The sequence below is a fragment of the Ochotona princeps genome, chromosome 9 (assembly GCF_030435755.1).
Source record: "Ochotona princeps isolate mOchPri1 chromosome 9, mOchPri1.hap1, whole genome shotgun sequence".
Lineage (NCBI taxonomy): Eukaryota > Metazoa > Chordata > Mammalia > Lagomorpha > Ochotonidae > Ochotona > Ochotona princeps.
The window spans coordinates 11692815-11715433 of record NC_080840.1 but is presented as its reverse complement, the minus strand read 5'-3'; positions in this window follow the sequence as shown (position 1 = coordinate 11715433).

Genomic DNA, 22619 nt, shown 5'->3' with positions numbered 1-22619 from the left:
TGGGTGCTCTGAACTGAACGGGTGTACGTCTTATAGAGGCAGATGAATCCTTTGTCACTTTAGGTTTAACCCATTGTGCGTGAGCACTACTGTGAATGGCTGTTAGTGAAAAGCCTACTTCTATCAAGTTTCAAGGAATATAAGGGTATGAATCATACCGAAATTGTATATTCTTATGAAACCACCGTGTCTAATTCTGTATTTGGTGGAACACACTGCCCATGCATGTTGTTCAGACATTAGAGGGGATTTTCGCTTTAAACCTTAGGAAGGCTAGCCAGGACAGCAGCTGCTGAAGGATGGAGGCTGTGAGTGCTCACAGACACGCAGATTCGATGGAGCCTGTGAATACAGCTCTTCCTGTTTCTCCCATTCTGCTGTCACTGTACCAGCAAATCTTGCTTTTATTCTTTTTCTAACACGTATGCTGCCATGAGAAGTGGCACTTACATTAAAGAATAAATGATAATTCTAGCCTTTTCTTTTGGCTGGTAAATTTTTGTTTTTGGTTGATGGGTTGATCTAGGAAATTCTATATAACTACCTTATTCCTTATTCTGCAAATAGATGCAGTTCTGCTTTTTCACTAATTGACTTGGTCACTGTCCCACTGGTTGGACTACACTTTTCCTTTGACATGCACCTTCCAATACAGGTGGTATTTACCAACCACCATTTAGCTTAAGAGTCCTTCCTTCTGCCAAACTTTTAGACTACCACTCAGAAATAATACTCTATATCACCACTGCCATGTTCCCTACTATACATATTGTTTCATTCACTTACTTGTTCACTTTTCATCATCTCTGTCCTTGTTGAGCCTAGAAAGTGAAACACGAAAGATCTTCATTAGTCAATATAAAGTCACCACTCCTGGAAACATGATAATAAAGAGGTCTTTGATGCCAAGAGAGGGTGCCTTGGTAAGAGTCCATGGTGATCTTCCTTAATAGTATGATTGATTTCTAACCTGAAGGGAAGATTTAAATAGGTGGGAACTATTGACTCTGGGTTCACAGGATTGTAGATTACAAGGGAGATTAGAAGGGACTGTGAATGATCCTAGTAGGCATCCTGACGCCTGAGACACATTCAGCTAATGGCACTGGTAATGATTACTAGTAATATAGTTTGATCATTATGATAAAATGCAAATATATTCCATGGTTTGACTTTTTATCCATAGGTAACTTACGCTAAAGTCATCTCATTATAAAGTCTACCAATGAACTCAATTTTGGGGGAAAGTTCCACTTTTATATCAGAATATATAGGACCAAATATAACCAGACTGATAACTTAGGCATAATATTTGTTTTATTTCTTTACTCTCTCTTCTAAGGTATGTATTTTTGGCTTTTTGTTGTAAAATGAAAAATAGAAATTGTTTTTCCCTGTTCATTTACATTTTAAATGTATATATCACTTTACTCTTCTAAGACTCTACCCTGTGGAAAAACACATATTCCTACGGATGTCAACCCAAGATTGCGCAACTTTGCATTATTTATAACAGCGAAATATCCCAAATAATTTTAGTATTCATCCTTTTGGGAGACGTTTTTCTATTTCTCTGTCCTCCTTAGGAAAGATTTTGTAGGGGTTAAAAGCAGTGCAGCAGAAATATATGCACTGACACATAAAGAACTCTAATGTATATTTCAAAGTCAGAATAAAATAAAACACAGCCAAAGCAAAATGACACATAAATCATGGAGATAGTATGGCATGGAGTGCACCACACTACACAGTATGCTCAGAACTTAAACTGTCTGTTAAAATTTCACTTTCTTCAGACCTAATTGGGTGAGTCGAGGCAAATTACTCAACATCTTCTTTATCACTCTGTAAGCCTATAAATACAAAACAAGAGACAGTAGTCATACACACTTCAGAGGAATACTGTGAGTTAAATGACTGGATACATTTAGAGCTTGGAATACTGCTACGTGCTGAGTCACCTGCTGAGTCAGGGCTCCTATGTGTGCCTCCTTTTCCTTCACTTCCATTTATCATTATCCTTGATACTTACAAGTGCTATGAAAATGACTATAGAGCAGGTGCAGATTTTCCGGTTGGTTCTGAATCAATGAAAACAAGTGGCATCTATACATTTATCTGAAGTCCCTATCTTATATATCTAAGGAGAGAAAAGGAAAAGGAGGCCAGCTTGGTCTCAGCACATCTCATCAGGCCTAGCATAAAAATGGTGAGCCCTATCCAGGGTGTGTTCTACAATGTGAAAATCACACGGCAGGGAATGTCTTCTGTATGAGAAGACCTCACTGACCCCACTGCTGTGGGAGCAGGACTCAGTTTGAACTACCCCGGCTTTTGGGTAGGGATACTTGGCAAATTTCAGGCTGTCCTGATGAACTCAGTATTTGGCTAGACATATTCTCCAACTGGAAGGAAATCAGAGTGAGAAAGTATGTCCAGATATCATTTCAGAAGTAGGACACTTGCCCTCAGCTTTCCAGAGATTCAAAGCACTTGCTTCTTCCCCACTGTACCCTGCAATGGTAATTTCAGCACTTTTTTGTGGATGATTTTGGTATTGAGCTTGACCCAAGGATAAGAAATCAAATTGTTATTCATACCCACTAAGTGATAAGGAGAACAGAGACAGGAGTCTGGGGGTAGGGGTGACTGGGACAGGACAATGTGTAGAAGGAACTCTCCAATATTGCTCTTTGTTGTATTGGTTGGTTGAAGTTCTCCCAGGGAGAATTCATGTCGCCATTACTTGTGTGTGCTTTTTACATAAGGAAAAGTTTCTGTTGTCTTCATCTTAGCATCCATCCTCACACAGATGCTAACCTTTGAGTGGTAAGACAGAAATACAAGAGGTAAACTTCTGTAGCCTCTGTTCCTAACATTGTAATGTCCCCTAACACTGTTACAATTTCTTTATTTTTCTGCTTAATATTTTATTACTTATTTAACAAAAATATACGTTTTCAAGGGTATACATTGGGATGTTTCAGCATATATAAAAAAAATAAGGTAATCAGCACTTTCCTCTTTCACATTACTTTATGGCTGGAGAATTGGAATGCTTCTCTTCAGTTTCTTCTGAAACATGTAGTCGTTTGCGGACCAGCGTCACCCCCTCTGTCCTGTGGCATACTAGGGACTTCTTATTTCTCTATCTGGTTTAGTTCACACGGTCCATCTTTCCCAGCCCTGTAATGACTAAACTTTGTTCACTGTTTTCTTTTGAACTTTCCCATGCAAGGAAACTCACTTATTTCATTTTGCATATGCCCTTCATTTCCATTCTTTTTTTTTTTTTTTTGCAAATGGCAGAGTTTTATTCATTGTTATGACGGAATAATATTCCATTGTGTCTGTATGCCACATTTTCTTTGTTTGCTTTTACCTCAGATCATGTAAGATCTTGCTTCTGTGAATAGTGCACAATAAACACAGTGGCTCAGATTATCCTCAAGGAATAGTTTGTTTATGTGTTGATACGTATAGTTTTCTTCATTTATTCCCAAATATTCTGTAATGTGTGTCTACATAAGTAAGGCTATCAATGTACGTGGCAATTTTACAATTACTGGCAATTTCTGATGTCTACCCCAAATTCAAATATCCTTAATGGGCTAATTAGTTTCTTTATTAAGCTAATTTGTTCAGACCACACAATGCACTAGGGGTGTTTTGAGTCTTGTTAAAAGACACCCAAATGGTGTTTAGACTAAGAGGGCTGTCTTCAGCTTTAGTTGGAAATGAGTACAGATGGAACAGTTCATCATTTTTTCTGGGTCATGACTTGGACAGGCAAAGACCAAGGCCTTTGACATTCTTGCTTCCTGGCCAAGAACTAGAACAGGAACAAACCCTTTGATTATTCATTGGCACAACTCTGAGTTTGGGTGACCAGTATGAAAATAATATGCAAATCTGAGCATGCCACTAACTTTCTTTAAAGTGAGCAAAAGGAAGCGACAAGCATGAGAATTAATACATCCATCAGGAAAGAGAATACATTCTTGAATTTATTAAATTGGGACTTTGTTCATTTACAGCAGATTTAATTTAGTTTTCCTTCTACAAGAAGGAAATTTAGTCATTTTTTAACAGCTTTCTGCTTCAGCATTGAAAGTTAAATTATTTGTGCTTAGTGGCAAATCTTCTTACCTGATCAGTGCAATTGCTCCTCCCTTTGCTGCCCCCAACTTGCCCCTGGAGTCTGAATTCAAGCCTTAATTCTGTGAGTAACCCCAGATGACCTTCTCTTCAGCTTTAAAAACCATTCACATCCGCTGGAAAATGTGGGGGTTGACCCAGTCTCTGTAAGATGATTTCTGGTACTAAGGCTCCAGGTACCCTTGAAAAGGTCTGACCCTTTGACTTCAACTCTCTTTGTCTTGTCTTTGGGACTGGAGATTGTATTCCTCTGGTGTGCATTGCTAGCAGGGAAACAAATGTAAAGCACGAAACAAAAGCAAACTAAAGTTCTCACTCTCTCTGCCAGCTGGCTATCTCTTTGTGGTGGTGTTATACAACCCGATTTCACCCTCTGGTTGGTTGTGAGAAAGACCGCTAATTCATTCAAATTGAACAGTCTGTTTCTCTAAAAGATTTTAAACAAAGGAATTTAAGAGAAAAGAAAAAAAAATCAGTAGTATCTGACAAAACTTAGTAACTCAATACTTGTTAACACACCAGAAGCAGTTTTTCAATGTACATGTGGCATATACATTTAACATATATATTGAGCCTGATACAATAGCCTAGTGGCTAAATCCCTCACCTTGCATCTGCTGGGATCCCATATGGCAGTGGTTCGTATCTCGGATGCTCCACTTCCTATCAGCTCCCTGCTTATGGCCTGCAAAAGCAGTCAAGGAAGTCCCAAAGCTTTGAGACCCTGCACCTGCATGGGAGACCCAGAGGAAACTCCTGGCTCCTGACTTCAGATCAGCTCAGCTCCAGCCACTGTGGCTATTTGGGGAGTGGACAGAAGCTCTTTCTCTTTGTATCTCCTTCTCTATGTAAATCTGCCTTTCCAATAAAAATAAATCTTTAATATATACATTTATTATTTTATTGGAAATGCAGATTTTACAGAGAGAGGAGAGACATAGAGATATTCCATCCACTCGTTCACTCCGCAATGGCCATAATGGTAAGAGTTGAGATAGTCTGAATCTAGGAGCTAACAGATTCCATTGGGTCTCCTGCATGGGTGCCAGGGCCCAAGGACTTGAGTCACCTACTGTTTTCCCAGGTTATAATAAGGGAGCTGGATTGTAAGTAGAACAGTTGGGACATGAATCGATGCCGAGATAAAACATTAGCACTGGAGGTGGAGACTTAGCCCACTACGTTTTGGCCCTGGCCCCCAAAGCCCATGTAGTTTCGACAGTGGCAATAAGGGGACCTAGGGGTTTGGAGATCCAGCTTCCCTGCACAACTTGCCAGATCCTTACATTGAACATGAGAAGGTGGAGTGAACATTCCTTAAGTCTTACGCCTGAGCCAAGCTATGGACACATCATATATCATTCTCACCACAATTAAGAAGCATTCAAGTACTTCAAAAAGTTTACAGGGAAATAGAATTAAAAATACACATTTATGACATGAGTCAGAAAAGAATTTAATAGAAGGAAAGAAAGTATTTTGAAGAAATGAAAAGACAATATCAAAACCCATGCGATATAATATTTAAAGGGCTATTGATACTATATTTTGTGTGAAGGTTGCTTTATATCAGAGAGAACATATGGTATTTGTCCTTTTGGAATTGAGCTATTTTACTAAGCATCATAGTCTGTAGTTGCGACCATTTGGTTGCAAATGGAATGATTTCATTCTTTTTAATGGCTGAGTAGTATTCCAGAGAGTGCATTTAGCACAATTTCTTTATCCACTTCTCTTTGGATGGGCATCTGGGTTGTTTCAATGTCTGTTGCAGTAGATTATGCTACTGTACATATAGAGTTACAGGTTCCTTTTTCATATGCAGATCTCATTTTCTTTGGAAACTGTTAAATACAACTTGAAAATAGGATGCTGAACTCTGCCATTGTCCATTCCCACAATGTCAGGGTACACTTAAATAACAGAATGATGGACTTATGACTGCTTATGAAGGACTATACTATTGTAATAATGTAGGGGAAATCAGTGGAGAGGAAGGGAATTTGGAAAGGGTTTAGAAAAGTCCCAGAGCCTATGGAATTGTATCATAATATATATATATATTCATTTTTTGTAGCAAGAAATTTTAAATCCCTGCATACTTTTTGTGTAATAAGAATTTTTCATAAATTTCTTTTGAAGAACTGGTTTAGAAAGCATTTTTGCAGTCTGCCCAAGGTCATCTAGAAAGGTCAGTCAGTGGTGACCTATCCATAGCTGGTGTCTAGGCCTCATATTTTCTCCTTCTCCTGTTAGCACCCCGTCCTTCCCTTCTCTGTAAAATTAATAACTGTTTACACTATACTTTTAAAAATTATTTATTTTTTATTTGAAAGGCAGATCAGATTTACAGAGAGATCTGCCATCCATTGATTCACTCCCCAAATGGCTCCAAAGACTGGAGCAGAGCCAAAAATGAAGGCAGGAACCAGGAGTTTCTCCAAGGTCTCCCACACAGGAGCAGGTTTGCTAAGCCTGAAAGCCATCCTCTGCTGCTTTCCCAGGCCTTAAGCAGGTAGTTGGATGGAAGTGGAGCATCCAGGACACAGACTTGCTTCCATATGGGATCTGGGTGCTTGCAAACTGAGGACTTAGCCATTGAGTTACTGGGACCCATTGATACTACTCTATGCTAAAAATGGAGAATGTGTGTTTGACAAACATGGCAGAAGAAACATTTTATTTGCTGGTGTATTTGTTGGTTGGCTGACTTTTGAGAACTGTAGTCTTTTTCAAGAGTCGAATAAATACTAGACTATCACTGAAAATTAAATTAAATGTAGCTCTCGGGTAATCATAGGTCATCAATTCTGCACTTGTCTTTCTCTACCTTCGTGCCTTTTCACTGGACTACCTGACTCCTGGACTAAGTTCAGGGTCCTTGGTATACACTCTACCAGTACTCTAACCTTATCTTTGTGCATGTATTGATGTATTAGGATTCAAAAAGATAACATAAAACCGGAATTATGTTTATTTTTGGTGTAACATTTTTCGAAACGCATGTGTCATCTTTTAATAATATGCATGCTCCACAACTTTTTGAAGACTCTTCTGTGCATTGATTTTAGTTTTCATTTTACATAAAAATAAATCTTTCAATTCCATTTTCTGTAAACTTTTTTGAAGTACCTCATATATTTGTCATTTATGATGAGGCAGGTGAGCTTAGAGCTTTAAGAAGTGGGATTCAGAGTTGACTAATCTGAATTTATAATTCAGACTCTGTAATTGTTGGCCAGGTGTGTGCCTCTGTGTGCCTCAGCTTCCCCCTTTGTGAAATGGAGCTGATGATAACACATAGTATCCATAGGAAAGTGATGAAGATGACATCAGATTATCTATGTAAAAGACAGAGGTGGGCATAGAGCAAGCTCTTAGTTGCTGTTCTGTCAAACTTCTTTAGCCAACAGTAGCTCCACTGGGGTAAATATGCTGCCATTTCCTGCTGTATCTCCAGTGTCTGCTCATGTGTGGATACCCAGAAAGTGTTCACTGCATGTTCTGACCACAGCCCTTTTGTATCATGCTGTACTGAATATTTGCATCATGTTGAGATTTTTCTTTTGTAAGTATTATGTCTCATGTAGCTCATAAACTGGTTGTTGACATAACCGTTTTTCTCTCGAGTAAGTTTGGGTTCAGAGAAATAATTGGCTCTGCCTTGGGTCACACAGTTACTAAAGAATGAAGTAGTATGGAAAACCAGGTCTGGATGACTGAGCCCAGCGCTGGCTTTCTCTAGGCCACCTCTTTGTGTCATAGAAAGAACAATGAACCTTATGTAAACCCCATGTAAACAGGAGAGTCTGGTTTCATGAAACCAAAGCCAAAGCAAAGTAAGCAGATGTTAACAAAAGAGTGAGTCATCTTATACTTTAATTAAAAAAATCTCCTTCTTCCTAGATATCAAAATAGAAGTTGATTTTTTTAAATGTGTTTATTTAGTTTTATTGCAAAGTCAGTTATACAGAGAGGAGGAGAGAAAGAGAGGAAAATCTTCTGTTCAATGATTCACTCTCCAGGTGACTGCAATGGCCAGAACTGCTCTGATCTGAAGCCAGGAGCCAGGAGCTTCTTCTGGGTCTCCCAAGTGGGTGCAGGGTCCCAAGGCTTTGGGCCGTCCTCTACTGCTTTCCCAGGCCACAAGCAGGGAGCTAGATGGGAATTGGGGCCGCCGGGATTAGAACCAGCACCCATGTGGGATACTAGCATGTGTGAGGCAAGGACTTTAGCCGCTAGGCCACCATGGCAGGCCCGGAAGTTGATTCTTGAGGGACACAAATCATCAAGCCTTCAAATCATAAAGGTCACAGATTTCTGTGTGAAAGACTAAAGAGCCAGTCACCGATGTATGACCATCATGAACCCCACAGGACTTCTGTGCCGTTATCATCACTTGTGTCAGACTCCGCAGTTGCAAGACTGCTGGAAACCTCATACTATTTGCACCTAATGACCAGGCATGTGTGCCAATACTTCTCAAATGTTCCTGTGTACGTGAATATCTGAGGGATTTAATCACAAAACCAATCTGAATGGAGCAGGTCTAGAGCAAGAACTGGGCTGAGGAGGACCATTCAATTTTCTTATTTATATTTTTGATGATGTTTACATAGTTGATCAGGGTGGGGAGGATCGAGGGTCAGGGGAAAGGGAGCAAGAACATTGTTTCCACATTTGCTTTTCTTCCTCCTGTATCTGGGGGAGAGGGGAGAGAAGGCTAGAGGCCACACTAAGCCCCCAAATTGCCTCAGTACCCAGGGAGTGGAGACGGCCAATATCCCAGGGTCTCTAATTTAGAACATGCTCTCAGAGCTCTACTTATGTAGTTTCAGTAGTTAAATGTTAATCTCACCAAGCCAAGAATGAGAAAGGAAATCCTTCCAAGGTACATTGGCTGACATAGTCCACCATAGTTTCCATTTGCCCAGATACTCATTGCCAACACCTGGCTGGAGTAGTTGTCTAATTTGCTCTGCCCTCCTTCTTCGGCTATTGTACCAGATGTCCTCTGCAGCCCCCAGTGGACTGTCATATCCTCCATGTGCATCTGGGTTTGCTATGCACTGTTCTGTCTTTCCCAGTGAGGAGACCTGGTTGTGACACATGTACTGTATGGTCAGTCCGCTGATCCTGCAATTGCTGGGTCAGTTCTATCTCCAGCCCCATCTCTTAGACAAACCAATGGATGCTACACCCCACTGAACCCTGCCCACTACACTCTTGGACCTCACATACACCAGTGGGAACTGGAGCCTAGTTGGAGTGATCTCAGTCCCACCAGATCTGCCTTCAGCCCTGATTCTTCTGCTTGTCAGTATGTGCAGGATACTGGCTCAGTCTGACATCTCATGCAGCTTCTGTATATGTCAATGGGTTTTGGAGCATAGTTCAACGCAGCTGATCCCACTATCCAGCCCACACATGCTAGTGAGTGCCACTGCTGTCTAGCCGAGCCTTCCCCCAGCCCAGATTTTCAAGCTCACCAGTAGGAGTTGTAGCCCATCATAGAGATGCCCACAGTTTCCCTACTAAGCCCACTCCCATTCCCAGATCTTGCACTAGCCAGGTGATTGTGTGGTGTGTCTTGACAGGATTTGCCCCCAGTTCCAGCAATTGCCAGCTGATGCTGTGGTAAAGCCCAACCAGCTTGCGCTTTGGCCATACATGAACCAGTGGGTACAGGTGGTTAGCCAAGCCTGACTCTCCCCCAACCCAGTTCACATGCAGACCAACAGGTGTTGTAGCAATGACCAACCTTCCCCCAGTCCCAGTTCTCTTGCTCACCAGTAGGAGCGGGGGCCCAGCAAGGGAGCCTGTGCTGCCCCCCATGAGGCTTGTACCCCTCCCCCAATTTTCTAGCACTATTGCTGGACCAAGCACTGTGCTTTAAGTAGCAGGAGATGCTGGGAAATTCTTGGATATATTGTGTGACCAAATGCTGTAATCATATTAAAGTATGGTCTTTGCAACCCCAGAAAGAGCAGGAGTCTTTAGAAGAACTGTTAGCATCCACGTTCAGTTCTGCTGTTTATTGGGAATGAGCCCTTGGGCCAGAATCTTTCCTGGGAATGTAGGTGTCTTCAGATATAAATGCATGTGCTGGATACTGGAAAGAAGTATTTTGTTACGTTTATCTGTAAGGTCCCTTTTGCTTCTGATTACATGACTGCCTGACTCATTCTAATGAAGGGATAGGATTGGGATTTTGTTTACTTCCTTTGTTGTTAGAAGCACGTGGGGAGGGTATAGAATCTGTCACTTGAGGGGAAGAATTAGCCCTTCGAGCCACTTGCCAGCTTGTAACATGAAACTTTTGCAACACGAAGCTTTTGACACATCACTTTATCAAGTTATTGGCATTGGATTTGTTTCATAAAACGAAAGCTTAGGAATACTACAGAAGAGAAAACTGTTTTCTGAACGAGCTACATTTTATCTTGAAGAGGTGTTGTCCTCACACTGACTCTTGTAATTGACCGATGCGGACTAATGTGCTGTGGAAGTGGTCATGAAAGATGAAGACCACACTGTACCAAAGCCCTGGTGTCCAGCGTGGAGCCCTCCCAGGCCTCTTCCTGTGGTACAGCCACCAGAACTGTGAAGTGTCAGGCGTGTCTTGCCTCCTCACAAGTCAGTGATGTCTCTCCTGTGCTTAGAGTGCCAACCTGAACCTCACACTCTGCTACCAGGCGTTTCATGTCTACTCTGCCCTTGATCTTTCGGGATTCCTTACCTGGCTGTGTGGTCTCAGGATTGCTACGCCTCAGGATTCTGCCTCATGCTCAGAAAAGCCATTCAGGCTCTGCCAAGCTTTCTCCTTAGCTTCAGACAGGTCGCTGTCTTCCTAGCTACGTTGTTCTAGACTTCCAGTATAAACTTTAGAAGTCAGTGCTGTAACTGGAAGTGCCTGTATCTTACAGTCTTTTGAGTTAGTTGCTGCTGCTGTTATAAGAAATGACCACAGAGCCATAGATGATGTGCGTGTTTATTATGATTTGGAGGTCAGAGGTTCAAAATGAATCTCATTGGTATAAAATCAAGTATTACAAGACTGAGTTTCTTATGCAATCTTTGGTGGGGGGTGGAGGTGGAGATTGTTTCATGGCTTCCTCTAGCCTCTGAATGCTGCTCTAACCCGTTGGCTCCTGGGTGCCCTCCTCCACTTTACAAGGTAGCAGTGGTCTAGTAAGTATAAAGGTGTCATCTCCCTAATGGGGATCCTTATGCTTCCAACTTTTCGTTGCCTGATCCTTGGGATTGTCATGCACCTCCCTGGATATCTTAGGATGATCTTCTTCTGAATGCAGCTAAATAGCAATATGTAGTCTACGTATTACTTTAATTTCTCCAGGTTAGTCTCTCAAGTTGTTCCCTGTACTGGGGAGAAGATCCTGTTGAGAGTTGGTCAGAAGATGGCTCGGGAGGCAGTTCATCAGAGAAGATAAAACAGGCCTGTGAAACTATCTAGCCTTTTCATGACTTAGCCTTCTCTACAGTCTTGCCAAGAAGTAGCAGATCTTACACTAGGACATAGTAATGATTCTTAGAATATAACAGGAAATTCAGTATGTAGCTGTTGCCATCAGAAGAAAAGTATGAATTAAATGTTTAAATTACAACATGAAGAACATCTATTAAGTGGATCATTGATTATCAGTGCAACAAAATCACTAAAGTTTTCCGTCGTTTTCAGACCTGATGATACGTGAAGCAAGGAGCTATTTTGTGTGCACATTATCGCTTAATTAAAAAAATCTACAAAGTAATTATTACTGCTATGTATTTTTTAAAGTGAGGAGATCCTAGGATAAACCTAACATTGCTTTCTGTTACAGAAGCACACATGGGTGGCATAGGGGGAGAAACAAGTTGGCCCAACGCAACCACTAGGCTACACTGTCACTTAAGTGGTTCAGTCGGGGGACGTATCAGAGGTAGTCGCAGAAGAGGTGATGCGTGAACAAGGATTTTCACAATTATTGGAAATCCCCTTACAATCATTCTAGACCCTAGAAGGAACAGGACCTCATTGACCCTCAGCAACCCAAGCAGCCTCAGCACGGGGCTTGCCTGTACAGCCACGAACCGTCCTGCTTTTCCTGGACCTTCCTTTGCTTTGAGAAAGGCAATCTAGAAATCAACCCTGTCCCACTTCGCCGTTAGGTTGGCTTCTTCTCTGCCGCCCTCGAAACATTTCACATTATGGCTGGAGGAGGGCATGTTTGGCTGTGTGGGCAGGGAGGCAGTGCAGTGTGTGCGTGGGGGCAAAGCGGCTATCACAGGCATTCATTATTGAGCTGTCAGTTTGTGTGCACAAAAGATATGGAAATGAGCAAGATACGGCCCCTGCTTTGAACAGTACATGAATCAAAAGGAGACAAAATGCAGAATCTGTTCACTGGAAACACATCTGAATTCAAATACAGCAAACAGCTATTAAGCATAAAGTACCAAAATAAACATGGTCTGTACCCTGTTGTGCAAGTAATACAAGTCCCCTTCCATGAATGAGAAGCTAAAACTGGAGAATTCGAGTAAATTTCCCAAAGCCCCACGGCCTAGCAAGGAGCCTAGATGGGATGCTGCTTTGTGGTCTTTCACAAGAGGGGACAGAAATCTTTCTCCTAAAAGGACAAATAGCAGATATTTGGGGAATCAAAGGTGCAGAGACAGGTGAACATTACAGAGGCGTCAAGTATCATTTAAAACGCCAACTAGTTAAAATGTGAACCTTCTCTACCATTCACACACCATAGAAAAGCAGCAGGCAGAAATTTTTTGCAGATCATTTCTTGGTTCTAGGGCAATTCCTCTGTTCTTTCTGGAGATTATGGCATAAATTTAGAGAGATGGTGGGTGATACACATACATATGTGTGTGTAAGGGAGGGTCTTTGCATATAGTGCAATGTGTATTGCGTGTAGTGTAATATGTATTCCAAATACATAGTACAATACATCTCCATGGGATTTTGACATACACACTCTGCATTAAATCTGCCTGTATCCACACTATTTCCACGAGTGTATGATTTCTTTGAAGACAAAGACTAGCTGAGACACCTTTGTTTTGTACAAAGCACGACATGAATTCTTATCCACAGTAAAGCCTAGTAATGATAGTGTAGGAACAGATATAATCCATTATGACTTACCAAGGAGACTCTGTGGAGATGGCCATGCATATTTCTTTCATTTTGCACCAAGTCATTAATTCTGTGACAGGAAAAGACATGGTGTTGCTCCTTGAAGTGGTTTTGGGAAGGGCCCGAGCATTTCACAGGGAGATTGATCTTCAGGCTTCACCACTCCCGGGATGCGAAGCAGGACAACCTAATGCTTAAGAGCCTGAGCATCAGGGCTCAGAGTTCAGATCCCTGAAGCTGCTCTGCCACTTTTCCTTTCTGGAAGAGTGTGATTTGCAGATTACCTCTTTGTGATGTTAATGGTGATGTTCATTACCTTAGTCATTCCTGATCCCTCACCACCCTTATGGGTCCAAGGGCTCACCTGAAGTCATTGAATTTTTAACTCTCAGAAGTAGGTCCTGTCATTATTTCCTTTGACTAAATTGAAAGTCCGAGGCACAAAGACACCAAGTGCTTTGTGTCGGGTCACGTAGCTAGAATGCAGCAGAATGGAATGCAAGCTGAGGAGTTGGCTACAGAACTTTTAAATTATTAGTACCAGCGTCCCTATCGTATTTGTGACTTTTCCTGAAAAATGGATGTGATGGATTGTGATTTGAGTGAAAGTTTCCCTGAGGCAGTCAAGCCTCCTGATTAGCATCCTGACTGACAAAACCTGATGCTCCTCTCTGCGCTGTGCCTGGCACAGAAGCCACCTGTTTCTCTTCTCTGTTAGCAGACTGGAGTTAGTGCTGCAACTTCCAAGCCAATCATCTGCGTATTGAAAATTGCCCCGAATCTGAGAACAAACATTGTTTTCTTAAGCCCCTGCCAAATGCATTTGGGAGCTGAACCTGACCTAAGATTGACCAAGACGTAAGACTTCCTGTGGTCTTTCTTTATCCTTTTCTGTGTGAATTTGCACAAGTTTCGCTGCAGAATACTCAGGCATTCAGCTACAGCATTTTATCCCGGACTTTGCCGATGGAGTTAAACAACACACAATGTATGCATTGTGCTTGCTTTATTAAGTCATAAAAATGGTTATGAATTTCAAAATTCATCATGGCTCCAGGAGTTTTGGAAAAGGGATAGTGGACCTGAACTAACTACCTCATTAGGTTCCTGTGTGGATTAAGTGGGATAAAATATGGAGAGAGTTTAGCAGGATTACTGGCACATGATAAATCAACAAGTCTCCCATTTGCTAAGGAGTTATTGCATTCTATGAATTAGGCCAGTAGCGAACAGTTGTTGGATTGCGACAGGAGTTTGACTCTACGACAATAGCGTGATGGGATGCTGCTGGACAGGCTCCAGGACTTCCTTTCAAGAAGTGTTTTGAGCACTGATGCTGGCACTTGGATGTTTGGTAGGAAATCTCAGTGGGAAGTTTCCTTTAGGTGCAAAAAAGAATGCCTATCCCTTGTTCTACAGGCAGGTTTTGTGATTGACAGGTCAAGAGTTTGTATTTTGGTAACAGCCAAACACCCACGCGCACAGACAACACCTGTGCACACCTCTTGCCTAAGCAGGCACCATCATGAGGTGCTGTCTACTTAACATGGGCTAGCAGGCACTTTCAGAGATAAAACAGGAACGAATGTGAATCGTGTAAGTGACGAATGGCAGGGTCACAGTTAGATGCAAGGCAGAGAGGGCACTTTCTGCATGTACTTGACAAACCAATGGCCACAATCTCCCTCTCTCACAGGTAGAGTTGTCTGCAGGTGGAATAGGCCATTCAGACAAATGCTTGTTTGTGGAAACAGTGAGAAAGTGAACCTGTATCTGACTTAGCTACCACTACACATGCCCACCTTCTGTGATGAGAGGGACTTTCCATAGGAGACACAACACACCCTTTCCTTGGTCACAGCTCTGGGTCTACCGAGAGATGCAAGGGGGCCGAGAATTGTAGAAGGGCATTCCAGGATTGCTATTGACAAAGCGAATACTGGGGATTCAGGAAAAATGGTTTTTCTAAAATTATCCTCCTAAATTAGACTGGCTCTTCCACTCAACCACTGAAAATGCTGAAAAATATGCAAACAGAAAACAATAAAAAAATATATCTTTTCCTATTGGTGTAGGACCTTTCCCCCTTGGTACAGAACACTTTCAGAGACCACTGCTGCCTGTATACATATATTTAAAAAGTGGAACATAAGAATGCTTTGTCCCAAACCCTCCCATAAAATGACTTGGAGCCTTCTGCATTGAGGCAAAGGCAAAGAGAGTTGCCGTATCCTTTATGGTGTGTCTTGTCAAAGTATTGTTCTCTCCAGAGAGGACCTCTGTGTTTGAACTTTTTTCGCCACACAAAAATGACCAATAAACCCTGTTCTGTTGACAAAACCAGATGCACTCTCAGAGGGAGGCCCCCCTTAACGAATGGCCTAATGACATGCTGGTGTAAAACATTCCTAGAGAAGTTTTCTTTTGGCTTTATTTGTGCAGAATGAGCTGACTGTATGACCTTGGAGGAGGAATACCACTTCCGTGGGCCTTGTTTCCCTCTTGGTTAGAGCCAGTGTGTCCTGGATGGCTGCCTCGCCCCTCCAGTCCTTACGATCTCCTACTCCACTCGCCCATCTCCAAGAACAGTAGTGACTGTAGAGAATATCATCTTGCCTTAGACTGTGATCTTGATGACTTCATCATGTGAAGAGATGAACATGAAACAGCAGTGGAGATAAACTTTCAAACAAACAGCACTTGTGTGTCAGGAAGGAGGCGGGCCCAGGTGGTACGGTTGGAAGCAGGCTTTCCTCAGGCCAGAAGCTCTTGTTTCCTGGGACAGTGAGGACTTTGTCGTAGCTCGAAGACAGGGAACAGGAGTGGGGAGTGACCTGACCGCTTCCTCCTTAAGCTTTTCTACTTCTCCACCCAAATCCACAGCTCCTAGGGTTTCCAGCTGGACTGCTGCTGAGGGGAGCCAAGCCAGCTTGCACATGTGCGTAATGTGCCTACAGCACAAGCTTGTGCACCTAGCAGAACAGGTATCCACAACTCTCTACCCGCATTCAATCCATGTGTCTGAGTCACCTGGGTGGACTCACTTGTTCATCTTTCAGGATGTCACAGACCTACATACATGGATCTATTTCCATGACTTTGTCTTTACCTAGATTTGCACATTCTTGCCTGGGAATTCTGTGAATGTGAGAACTCTGTCCACTTTTGATTCCCCTGCCTCTAACCCTGGCAGATTAATCCCTTTTTGAATTCGTTTGAGCTCTGCGTTCATCTTAGAAGCACCTTCATTTCACTGAGACCGGCCATTGCTTACTGAAACGGACAGACTCCTGGCAGCCATGAGATGTGACCCACGACACCTTCCAGCCAACCGTGCGGAGGAGACCTTGACAGCTTGGCCCATGAGATTTGCTCTAGCAGGTGGCAAGAGCATGCCTGGCCTCTCCCACTGCAGGGACACAGATGTGAGGCAGTATTCCCCTCTGAGGCGTCCAGGGTAGCGATGTTGGCTCTGCAGGATATGAAGAGGCGAATGCTTTTTATGAACAAGAACAATCAGGGCCTAATTGCCCTGGCAAGTGGCTTATATGATGTAAAGATTAATGTTCAAGGATGCCTTCGGGTATTTTGTGAACAAACAGCAACACTTATTCACAAGACGAAAACGGCAAAGTCGTGCAATACCAATGTGATGGTGGAACCAATCCGACCCAGCTGCTTCTGACGCTTTGTGATAAATGTGTCCTCTCAGGTCAGCGAGGCAGGCACAAATGGACTTTCTGAATGGTTCGGAGACAATGAATTCCACTTTTGGATGAAGACCAAGCTCATCTCCTTTAAATGGTGTACAGTTCATATGGAGGAAATACAAACATCAACATGATGAAATTGTTATTAAAAAGTCATCTGAAAGGCTGTTTTTATCCGGTGAGTCGAAGGAGGCTTCCTCAGCAAGACAGGAAATGCAGAGGCTGCAAAGGAAACGCAAAATGACCAGCTTTTGTTATCTTAGAAAACAATAATAGCAGTTAAAAAATTATGAATGAAAAGCCATCCCATAAACAAAGAAGGCGGAGGAGAAGTGATGAGCAAGAATTTACCACTCACAGAGGACCCAAGTGAAGCCATCTCAGCACACAAAAACCTCCCAGCATTAAGAGGCTGGCAAGCACAGTGAATGAGTACATTCCAAGCCCTTATTTCTGCAAATGCCTATTTGAAAATTCAAAGTAAATGTGCGGTCTGTCCCATGCAGTTAATACACAGAAGTCTAAGAAATTCTCTGGGAAGTCTGCTTTCAGAAGACAGGCTGCTCGGATTGTACCTTGAGGTCCCCCAGCATACGTTAAGCACAGGTGAGCAAAGCCTGTACTGTCCCCATTCCTATTCCCCTGAGGACTTGCCAGTTACACCCCTGCCAAGCAGGTGTGGCAGTGCGGAGATCCAGCAGTGCAAACAGGAAGGGAGTCCGCTGACTCCACTCCCTCCTGCTGCTTGCTCACCACATACTACCAAGCAGGAGCTGTATCAAAAGAAGGAAAGAAGAAAGACTGGGAGCAAGTGGAAGTCAGGGGAGAAAGAGAAGCGGGCAGGAAGGGAACCAGGGAACCAGCGGGCTTAGAGCTTAGGCGCCAGAGGCCCAGCTGGGTCCTGCAGAAAGTAAAAGGCGGCTCCGGTGCAATTCCTCTTCGCGGACACTGGATGGCGGCAAGAGCACGAAGTCGCTGCCCTGTCAAGCTCAGCACGTTAAATCCCCAGCTTTAAAGCCAGGGGCGCCTGGGTGTGTTTGCCTTTGCGCTTCCAAGTCAAAGCTCTCTGCAGCTTTAGCCCTCTCCACTGAGCCCTGATGAAGGTCCTCATGAAAACTGACAAGGGTTTCATGGTCTTTCTTTTTAGGAAAATCCCAGCAGGACTTTGGTAGTTAATAATAATAATAATAATAATAATAACAACCTTGTAGTTGTTGCAAATGGGAAAACAATCTTAAAGACGCAAAATCTGCTCTTGGGAATGTGCAGTCCGTGTGCTGGTAGAGCGGTTGATGAGCTACAGGCATGTGGCTCCTGGGCCGGGCTGGAACCTCAGCCATGGGAAGTGGACCAGCACGCTCCAGGGTGGAAGATGTGGTTTGCGACACGGCAGTTTGGGAATAATAATAATGAAAATCTAAGCGCTCCGGCGGGGTGTATGGATCTCTGAGTCGCAAAGTGCCTTCACGTCAGATGAGAGGAGCTGTACATCTTAGTTTTCATTTCTGCAGGACAACTGGAGGTAGACTTAGCAGCTGTGCCCCCGTCTCTGGAGGCCTGGGTTTCTTTGAAGCCCACAGCTAGGCTATTGCTGCCAGGGCTACACAGGATCCCACAGGCAGCTTGGCTTTTCGCTGGCACCGCCCAAGTCACCGCTGTGGCTCTGAAACCAGTCCCTCTCATCCTGTACCACTCGGGACATGCTGCTCTGTTGTCAGGGTTTTGTTTTCTGGTTTTGCCATCTGGAAAAAAAGCAAAATCAAGTCCTTGCCTGTGTACTTCCCTTTATAGTCTATATGTGTTTCTCTTTTTTGGTCTTTAGCACAGTGTGGAAAGGAGGCCAGGTCACTGGCATGATTCTCAGGCTGGGGCACAGAGGGTCGGAAGGCTGGAACGGCAGGCCCAGCAGCTCCGGTTCCTGAGTGGCGGTGGACACCAGGGAATGCTCAGGTGGTCTCCAGCTTGCCATTCACCCTCTTTCAGTTGCTTGACGACCCTAAGAGGTCCAGCTTCCTGACAGGTGTAACTAAGAAACAGCATTCTTGGGCATCTCGGAGAAATCAGGAAAGATGGATGGAGATTATACATAGCGAAACACCAAGTGTGGGGCCCCAGGTGCTGGGGGAAGATGCACTGTGCAGACCTAGGTTTGATGCGAGTTCACATTTCTGAAGGCAGCCGTTCGTGCTGCTGAGTTCCACTGACTGCTGAGTTCCATCAGCTCTGACAGATGGAACATCCAGCGGATGAGGGACTTAGAGGCCAGTGCTGCTGCTTGGGGCAATGTGTGCCTATTTCTTCCCTAAAACTACAGGTTAGAAGAGACCTCTCCAGGGCCCAGAACGGTAGCCTAGGCGCTAAAGTCCTCACCATGAGCATGCCAGGATCCCAAATGGGTGCCGGTTCTAATTCTAGCAGCCTCACTCCCCATCCAGCTCCCTGCTTGTGGCCTGGGAAAGCAGTCCAGGATGATCCAAAGCCTTAGGAGCCTGCACCCACGTGGGAGACCTGGAATAGGCTCCGTCCAGGCTCCAGGCTCCTGGCTTGAGATCGGCTCAGCTCTGGCTGTTGCAGTCGCTTGGAAAGTGAATCAGCAGAAGGAAGATCTTTCTCTCTGGCTCTCTCCTCCTCTCTGCATATCTGACTTTTTGCAATTAAAAATAAAGAATTTTTTCTTAAAAAAGAGACATCTCCAAAGCAGGATTCATGAGCCACTAGCCCTGCCAGCACTTGTTGTTGCCAAATTGACAGTGCGTCTTTACACTCACGCCTCTGCTTTTCCGCCTCACTCTTTTCCCTTGGAGTCACCTCCTTTATAAACAGCCACAGTACTAGCTCAGACAGGCCTCAAACTCAGGGTTCAGAGTCCTCACGTTCAGATACACTGTCAAGCTTTGCTTCTTGTCTAGGGCATGTAGCTTCAGCCAAGGGCACGTACGACTAACTTGGAAATATTTCCAGGTCATCTCATACGTTATTTGGGGTGCTCATGGAGCAGGAAGTATGCTTCGCCGGGTTGCTAAAGGCTGTGAATTCCTTGTGTTCATGGATATTAACAGTGAGCCTTAGTTCCCCAATATAGCAGTTCTCTGAGACTCCAGGCTGGGGCTGGGTGGAGCCCAAAGCTGTCTGCACAGGTGATTTGAGAGCACTGCAGATTCTGCGATGCAGATGTATTTGTGTGGGTGAGGTGCTGCTTCTACCTCAGGCTGTCTGTCACACCGGGGTAAGTTGGAGCTTGTAGCGGAGTGAGGTGGTCAGAGGTGAGTGCCTGCCCTCCCCCATTCTGCACCCGTGGGCCATCATTTATTGATGACCAATTCTGAGTCAGCCCCATGCTAACACCTTTGAGCACATCAGTGGTTTCTTAACCCAGTCTCACAGTAGAATCGCCTGGAGCACCTTTAATTGCCAATGCCAGCTCTCCTCGAGTCCACCCGTATCCATTCTGTGGGCTTGTGCATCTAAAATGTTCCCCAGGTGGTTTTCCATATGTAATCCGGGTTTGGGGACCAGTGCTCATCAGAAATGGATCATACATCCCAGTGCAGGTCTGATTTCAGACTATGAAGCTCTACCAGAGGCACCACTCACACTTGTAATTGCCAATTTCCTTTCTAAAACTCCAAAGATAGCTGAAGGTAAATGTGTCTCTCTTACAGAAGATCCTAAGATGACCAAGAAAAAACAGGATGCTTTTGAAGTCTCATGTTTCATCTTAGAGACTCCCTAGTTTTGTCAAAAGATTCTGCATTAGCATTTATAAATATTGATACTCCAGAAATGCAGGAAGGATTGCTTTAGTCCATACTGTGTGAGCCACTCAGTCATGGTCCATGTAGCAGGATCAGGACCACATATCAAAGGACAGGGCCCTGGTCAGAATGCCAATGGCCATGGACTACCTGGCACTGGTAGTAGTGGCTAGGAGACCTCATTCACATGGCAAGGACAGGACCCCTGGTGGGGAGGTATTTGTGGATTCCTATGACAAAGCAGACATGAAGAGCAAAGACAGAAAAGTGGTGGGAGCAAAAATGAGCAAAGAACACATCTTCTCAAATCAATTCTATTAGTGTGCTTCTCACCACGATTGAAGTTTTTTAAACTTTTATTTTTCTATTTGGAAGAAAGATTTTGCAAAGAGAAGGAGAGATAGACAGAGTTTGCATCCACAGGTTCACTCCCCAAATGTCTGCAACAGCTGGAGCTAAGCCAGTGTGAAGGCTGGAGTCAGAAGCTTCCTCCAAATCTTTTACTTGTGTGTAGGGGCCCAAGGACTACAGCTATCCTCTGCTGCTTTCTTAGGTCCCTATCTCCCCTCCCTCCAAAATTAAGGGAATTGGTTCTAAAGTGGAGCAGCGGGGGCGTGAACCCCACATATGGGATGCTGACACTGTGAGCAAGATTATCCTGCAATTCTACCGCATCGCCCACTAGAGTGAAGTTCTTAGCACTGGAAGTTGCTTTCATCAAAGTCCAGGGCAAGAGCGTGAGCCCACAGTGTGAGTTTCTCTCTCCAGGATCAACAGATATTTTCTATATAAAGTCAGAAAATGTTTTAGGCTTGTGGTCCATATGGTATCTGTCTCAGTTACTCAGTTCTGTTGCTATTGTACGAAAGTCGCCATAGACACTGCATGAACGAGTGGGCCTGGCTATGGTCCAGTAAAACCTCATTTACTTAAACAGGCGGGCAGGTCAGATTTGGCCTGTGGGCCACAGTTTGCTGGACCCTGCTCCATGCTGCTTACTTAGAAGCATGTGTGGGGCAATTAGCTTAACTTGTGCTATTTTCACTTGATTCTTCCAGAACTCAAAGTAAATGCTGAACTACATGCTTATGACAGCCTCTGTGTACGCTCTGAATAACACACACACACACACACATACACACACACACAGACACTTGTGTTGGGAATCATCCCAATGTGGATTTGTTTTCAGAGTGATGACACTCTTAGAAAAATTCAGTTTAATATTTTACGCGTAGAAGGACAGGATGAACACCCAAGTGTTTTGGAAGCTAAAATTCAGTTTCTTTTCCAGGAACTAGTAGCATTTTTTTTTAGGAAATTATTTGAGCATACTTCTAGCCTAGGAATCTAGGAGATTGATTCTTTGTTTATTCTCAGGATGATTATTCTCCCATTGTTCACAAAAGGCTAAAATTTACCAAGCAAGCTACTTCTAAAAAATATTAATGTACCTAAGGTTGAAAGCCATTCAACTGAGCACATTGACTTGGTATCCTGTAAGAATATATAAGAGAACGATTTTCTTCCAGTGTCTTCCTGTACCAAGGAAGTATCTGGCAATGTGTCTGAAATGCCCCATTGTTTCTGCCTTCCAGCTGTCTCCATTATCACAGGATCCTAGAAGCACATAGAGAGGCCAGTCCGAGGGTCACTGGCCTGCTAAACGCTCAGGGTACAATCTTCTTGTGTCTTTGATCTTAAATATTCTCTCTGGAAATATCCACAGGGTCACAAATGTCTGTGGCCCAGATGCCCGTTTATTTGGCGTTCATTTCCTTTCTACTAAACGTTTAGCCCAATATGGATCTGTAGGCTCAAGCATATTAGGCTGCTTTTTTATTA